We start from the raw sequence: 6,989 nt of genomic DNA, 5'->3' as shown, positions 1-6,989 counted from the left end.
CTGAATGTGAAAAGTAGGAGATGGAATTGCAGAAGCTGAAGATGTGCGGAGCGCGGTGGAAGATGCGATTAGCATCCACTTCCTTCCCGGAAACCATGGTTTCATTTTCTGAAAGAGAAATGGTAATGACAGTTCCTAAGAGAAATAGGCTCTTCTCTGAAACATCTTGAAGGATATTTTTGTTCAGAATAAAAAGTGGTTTCAGAAATGATCATAGATACTAATTTTTTTGTCCACGTTAATGTTTAAAAAAGTTCATGGAATGTGCTCATTTTAGTATTGGCATCCTCTCTCCATGTATGTGTATAGGTATAGGTTTATGTATATTTGTATATGCACATATGTAACGCCGGAGGTCTTGCTCCGGCATCTAGAAGGGTTCAGAAATCTGGAGAAGGGGCTGTGCGTAAATTAAATAAGAGTCCAGAGACGAAACGTAATTTTGAAAGGCATTATGAGGAGTCAGAGAAGATTTAGCTAAAGGAACTAAGTTCTCCTAGTCTCAGGACCCCTTGCTTTTATTAACACAATTTGTCCTAAAGTAGATATACACATCAAAGGCCAGGGTTAGTTTACAGAATCCATTGTTAGAATGGGGAATTGCCTAAGGCTGTTCAGGTGTTTGGCCAGTAGGAGGCAATAACATGTAGATTGAGATGCCCTTAGTTGTCTGGCAGCAAGTAATCAATTTATGTATCCTTTTTAGGTTTGGGGAAATGCCCTTTAGCCATTGCCAGATGATTCAGCCCTGCTGACAGGCTGGAATTGGCTTCTGGCACATATCTAAGAGAAAAGGGAGTGTTAGCATTTGAATAACCAGTCTTAAAGAACATTTATTATGTAACAGACAAGGATCTTCCTTTCCCTAATCTTATTTAATCCTCTCAGATCTTGCAGGTGCTATTATCAGATGAAAATCTGAGGCTGGGACAGTTCAGAGACCATTGACACTTTTTACATCTGTCAATAACCAGAACTGAAAAACCTACTATGTGCTGACATTTTACATACAGTATGTACAGTCCTTACAACAACACTGCAAGGTAACTAACATTGTTATGTCATTGCAGGCACTAATTCTCAGAACACTTAAAAAATAATAGTCAGACAACTGGTGAGTCACACAGTTAAAAATCCATGCAATGTTAGGCTAACTTCAGATTATGAAAAATTAATAAATTCATTAGCTGTTAGCAGAAGCAGTTCATCAATGCATCACCTCACTTACCCTGTCATGTGGTGCTCTTCACAAATAGAGGTTTCTCTCTGCGAGACCAGCAAGAGAGCATCTCTAGTTAGTGTGCTAAACAGTCTTACAAAACAATGTAATTGGTAGAATGGCGTACCATCAACTTTGGCATATAATGTAATCTTATCGTGAGAGTGACAGTTTGTCACCTTTCTTTTATTATTTTGAGTAAAAAAAAGACAGTTTCCACTGCAGTTGAGTATACGGGATTGCATGTGGTATGAATCATTGAAGACCACTTTAGAGTATGTCTGTGATAGCTAGTACATTAAATAATTCTACCCAGATTAAAATTATTATATTATCTAAATTCTGTTTATTTGTAAATAAAGTTGTAAATAGTTGAGAGCTGAAAAGAGGATAAACTTTGCTTTATAAAATTATGTAACCAACATACTAAATCTTAATGTTTTGTCACTTTCCCCCATATAGTTCTTGATAAGCATTTTGTACATATAAGTGCTCACAAGCATCACTATTGCAGTATTTCATTCTTTGAATGATTCTTTCAACATTTATACTTCAGTTGACTGATATAATTTACCAAACAGATTTTTCTTTCAAGTTATATTTAAAATGCTTGCCTATATTTAAAAGTGAATATGTGGATATTCACAATAAATGCAAATGATATTCCTTGTTCCTATTAACATAGTTACAGTGATTACTTGTAATAAAAAACTGTGTTATCACATAAGCATAGATAATGCAGGATTCCAGGGATGTCGGATTTAATGCTGAATTAGGCATAGGCTCTTCAAGTTTCCAAAATGCTGAGTTTGAAGCTGGATCAAATAGTGAAGTGAAAACCACATGTTGTTTCTGCTGATTTTCACTAACAGTGGCTTTAGAAGTACTATTGTAGCTGTAGTAGTTCTGACCCATTTTCCATTCCTAGTTTCATTTATTGTGTAATCTACCATTTCATCGATTAATTTTAATAAAGCTTGTCTATTATTTTTAAAGTATTACCTTTGGATTTTGTTATTAATCCTCTCTATGCCTCTGATTCTTTTTTTGTAAAAAGGAAGATGACAATAGTTTTCTTTAAATAGGATTTTCTATTTCAATTAATTTCTATACTTTATTTTTTTTTTTTACTATATTTTGGTTTATTGTGCTAATCCTTTTTTTAACCTTAAATTAGATCCTTAGCATTTTAATTTGCAGCCACTTTTAAGATATAAACATTTAAAACTATAAATTTTTTTAGCTACTTCTATAGCTACATTGCATAAATTCTGACACATTGTAATTTCATTCTTTTAGAGCTTAATGTTTAAAATTTTTGTGATATTTATTGTCTTATCCAAAAGTTATTTATAAGTCTATTTTTTTTATTTCACAGATATCTTGTGTTAATTAACATCTTTATTGATTTCCAATTTAGTAGTGCTTTGGTCAGGGGAAATATTCTGACACTTCTTTATCTGAAATTCTTTGAGACTCCCTTTGGACTGGAGTATGGTCAATTTTGTACCTGGCTGAGCTTTTTAAGAAGATTAAATATTCTTTAATTGTCTTTATTTGATAAACCACAAAAATTTCAACAAAATAACATCACAAAAGTGTTTTTCTCAATCAGGTGGAGGTTCAGAATTCTGGCTTCAGAATTTTGTTCCTATTGCAATTGTCAAATGTTGTATTTCTGCTGCTTCCAGCTTGTAACTCAACCATTTTTAAAATGAAAGTCTTAAGGTAATTTTACAGACCATCTCCATTCTGAGTAGCCTGAAGGGGGACACCTTATGGAGACCCTCCTGGTCATGTGGCCACAAATGAGAGAGCAGAGATGTAGTGAAGCTCAATGCCAGGAAAAAAAGGCAATTAGTTCTGTTAGTTCAATGCAGTACGACCTCACTTCTGATATGTTTAAAGTTTGCATATTAAACATGTTTGTAATATTTTTATTGATTTTCGAGAGAGAGGAAGGGAAAGGGAGAGAAACATAGATGTGAGAGAGAAACATTGACCAGCAACTTTTTGATGCACTGGATGATGGTCAACCAACTGAGCCACACCGGTTATGGTTCTTTTTTTATTTTTTTAATACAAAATTATAAATCATGCTAGTTTAGATTTACCGCATATTTACCAATATCTTTGTTCATAATTTTCTTCACTTGAGCTTTTGCATATTGGTCAGAATAGGCAGGTTATACTGAGGCAACAAATTAAGTCTGAAATCTCAATGTGTTAACCATCAAAAATGTACTTAATTCTAACACCTATAAATGTCAAATGAAGATGAGTGGAGCCATTTCTTCTTAAAATCTACCAGGCAACTAAGCAGGTGAAGACCACATCATATTATAATGCTATTCTGGGATTCGATGAGATACCAGTTCCCCATGCCCCTCCCTCTCCCCGCTCCTTAGTCACAACCTGTAGTATGGCCTCCAGTTGACTGAAGTTACCTCACCAGGGCAATAGGGCGGTGAACACACCATACTGTGTCTGCCAACTCTCCCTTCTGCTTTTCTTTTTCCCTTTAGATATGTCCTGCTATAAGCTTCTGTTGGTTGTAAACACTCTTATTTTTGTTTCTGTGACTATTCATATATATATATATGTATATATATATAACTTAAAGATAGTTTTATTAGATTAAGATCATAGGTTGTTCTTTTCTCTTAATATTTTGAAAGTATTATTACCACAATATGCTTGCATGTCTTCTTAATTATGCCTGAAACTCAATAATTCTTCAGAAAGTTCAAGTTTTTTCTTCAGTTCAGTGAACTGGCATTCTATTATTTCTTTGTTCATCATTTCTCATTTGTTCCCTTTTGGTTCCTAATAATAATATCATTCATACATTCAGTATCCCAGATCTCTCTTCCATATCTCATGTTATTTTGTTCATATTTTCTATTTCTTTGTATATTTGGTCTGCATTGCTGATTACTTCAATTTGGTCTTCCAAGATAACCATTTCCTATTATTTTGCCTTTTTTCAAAAATGTCATATCCATTCCCTCTTTCTCCTCAGTGATGTCAACTCATCATATTTCTCTAAGTACAAAAGCTACCAGAGATCTTCTTCATCTTCCTGCCATAAAATCTGCTTGCAAGTAACTCTGCTATACCCATTTTCTTTGCTTTTGTTCCTATTGCAATTGTCAAATCTTCTATTTCTGTTATAAATGCTAAAACCTCCAATATTGTTATTCCTTTTATATTATCATTAATTTGTCCCTATTTATTTACTTATATATGAACATGCTATGCTATACACGAACATGCTATAACATGATAGTTCTGGATTCAAGACTATGGAAATTCAAAGCTCAGCTCTGTCAATTTCTAACTATATGACCCTAGACAATATAATTAAATTTTTATGAATCTTTCTTTTCTCATCTAATAATGGGGGAAATACTAGTAGTTACCTCTTCATATTAATAAGATTCAATAATTTATTAATTTGAAGCAATTGACATACTGCCTGACCCATAATCATGGCCACAAGTGATGGAGCTGAGAAACGTAGTCTAGCTCAAAGCCAGGAAAAGAAGGAAATAATGGTTTTTTAAATTATTTTAATATTTTTTATCTTAAAAAGTGAAATCTTCCCTAATTGGTTTGGCTCAGTGGATAGAGTATCGGCCTGCAGACTGAAGGGTCCTAGGTTCGATTCCAGTCAAGACCATGTACCTTGGTTGCGGGCACATCCCCAGTAGGGGGTGTGCAGGAGGCAGTGATCGATGTTTCTCTCTCATCAATGTTTCTAACTCTATATCCCTCTCCCTTCCTCTCTGTAAAAAATCAATAAAAATATTTTTTTTTAAAAAGTGAAATCTATTTTACTTGACCTTACAAAATACTCTGATTCCTGCCCAATTTTCTATTCCCTTTCACATCAAAACTGCTCTCACATTGTGTCTATATCCTCTTTCTCTTTCTCTCTTCCTCTTTTTGTCTCTCTCTCTTCCCATCCATTTTATTGCTTGAATTCAAATACTATAAAAAAGCTGGTAACTCCCAATTTTCTCTCTCTACCCACCTATCTCCTTTGCATCCTAGACTCATTTCTGCTTATTCAGTATCTCCATTTTGATGTAGCATTTGCATCTCAACATAATCAGAACTAAATTTTTTATCTTAATCCCTCCCTATAAAATGTTTTCTTTCAAGTCTTTTCAATCTCATTTGATGTCACCCCCACATAACCAATTTCTTAAACCAGACTCCTAAGAACCATCTTTGATCCCATAATTACATCACCAACCACATCAGCATGTATAATTGCTTTTTCCTCCAAAATGTATTGTGCATCTGCTCCCTTCTACTGCCTCAGGGCCACAACCTTCTTCAACTTAACATCTTCACGTACATGGCATTATGCATTAGCTTCCTAATTGCCTACCCACTTTCATTCTTGTACCAAAAACCTCTCTACCCATTTTCCAAATAGCTGCCAGAATCAACTTTTAATAATTAAAGTATTATCATATTGTAGCCTAAAATTTCAACTTTTTGTAGCCTAAAAGTTGAACTGATATAAAAATTATAGATCCCTACCTGATCTGGCCCTGCCTACCTCTCCTATTTTATTTTGATCACTCTACTCACATTCACTGTATTTTCACTGCACTGGCCTACCGATAGTTCATAGGGCATTTGTGCTCCGTCCTGTCTCAGGGCTTTAAGGCATAGTTTCCTGTGACTGGATAATATTCATTAGACATATCTCTTTAGCTTTTGGAACTGTGCTAGCACTTCTATAGAAAGGATTTTCCTACAACTTTATGTAAAGTAGTCCATATCGCTCCCTTTACTTCCTATCTCAGGACCTTATTCATTGTCTTCATACAACTTATCATTCTCTCATTTTTTGATCCCTTGTTTACTTTTTGTCTCCCCAATTGAATACAAATTTCTTAAAAGAGGAACCATCTATCTTACATCTTGTTAAATACATTGTGCCTGCTACACAATAGGTTTTAAATGATTTATTTATTGAACACATGAATAAATAAAGATTAAAGTGCTTCAGAATTATATTATTTTGTTAATTTCTCTTTCAAAGTTTAACGTAAAATATTTTATTTCATTTCAGAAATACATTTTTGTGCTTTAATCATACCTTTTCAAAAGACTTCATTACAGTTGTAGTCAACATTTTTTAAGATTTTATTTTTTGGTTATTCCAATAGTTCTACCTACACAGAACCACCACTCTGGTTCTTTTGTTTGCCTTTCTTCTTTGATGCTTCCTCAACTGGTCATTTTTGAATTGGCCCATGGCTGATGTCTCTCAAGCAATAGTGGATTAAAAATCAGTGAAGGCGAAGTGAATTGTTTTGCAATAAGCCAAATAAACTGTAAATCAACTGAATGGTAAGTCAAGGAACTGTCTTTTAAGTTGTGAATGGAGATCCCTCTCTGATTTTCAGCTGCAAGTGAAGATGGGCTGTTCTTAGCCCTGCACTGCAAGAGGTACTAGTGCAGCATCTACTACCAGGAGCTATAATATTAGTTTTTCCTAAAACTGAACATTGTGCATTGACTAGAGCAGTCCCTTCCTCCCTGTGCTGAGGGAATACTCCTAAATTTTTATACTCGGTTACCCTCCTTGGCCTCCTCATAAACTTGAAAAGAAAGGCAAAACAAATTTCCAAGTTGACTTGTTCTTGATCTTCTCCATCACCTTGTTTAATCACACTGTTTAAATAATTACACACCCTTCAAGTACCTGCTAAATTAAGCCTGGATATCCAGATGTACGGACTTCCCC

This window comes from Myotis davidii, unplaced genomic scaffold (assembly GCF_000327345.1).
Source record: "Myotis davidii unplaced genomic scaffold, ASM32734v1 scaffold162, whole genome shotgun sequence".
NCBI classification, from domain to species: domain Eukaryota; kingdom Metazoa; phylum Chordata; class Mammalia; order Chiroptera; family Vespertilionidae; genus Myotis; species Myotis davidii.
Note: the sequence above shows the minus strand (reverse complement) of the source record.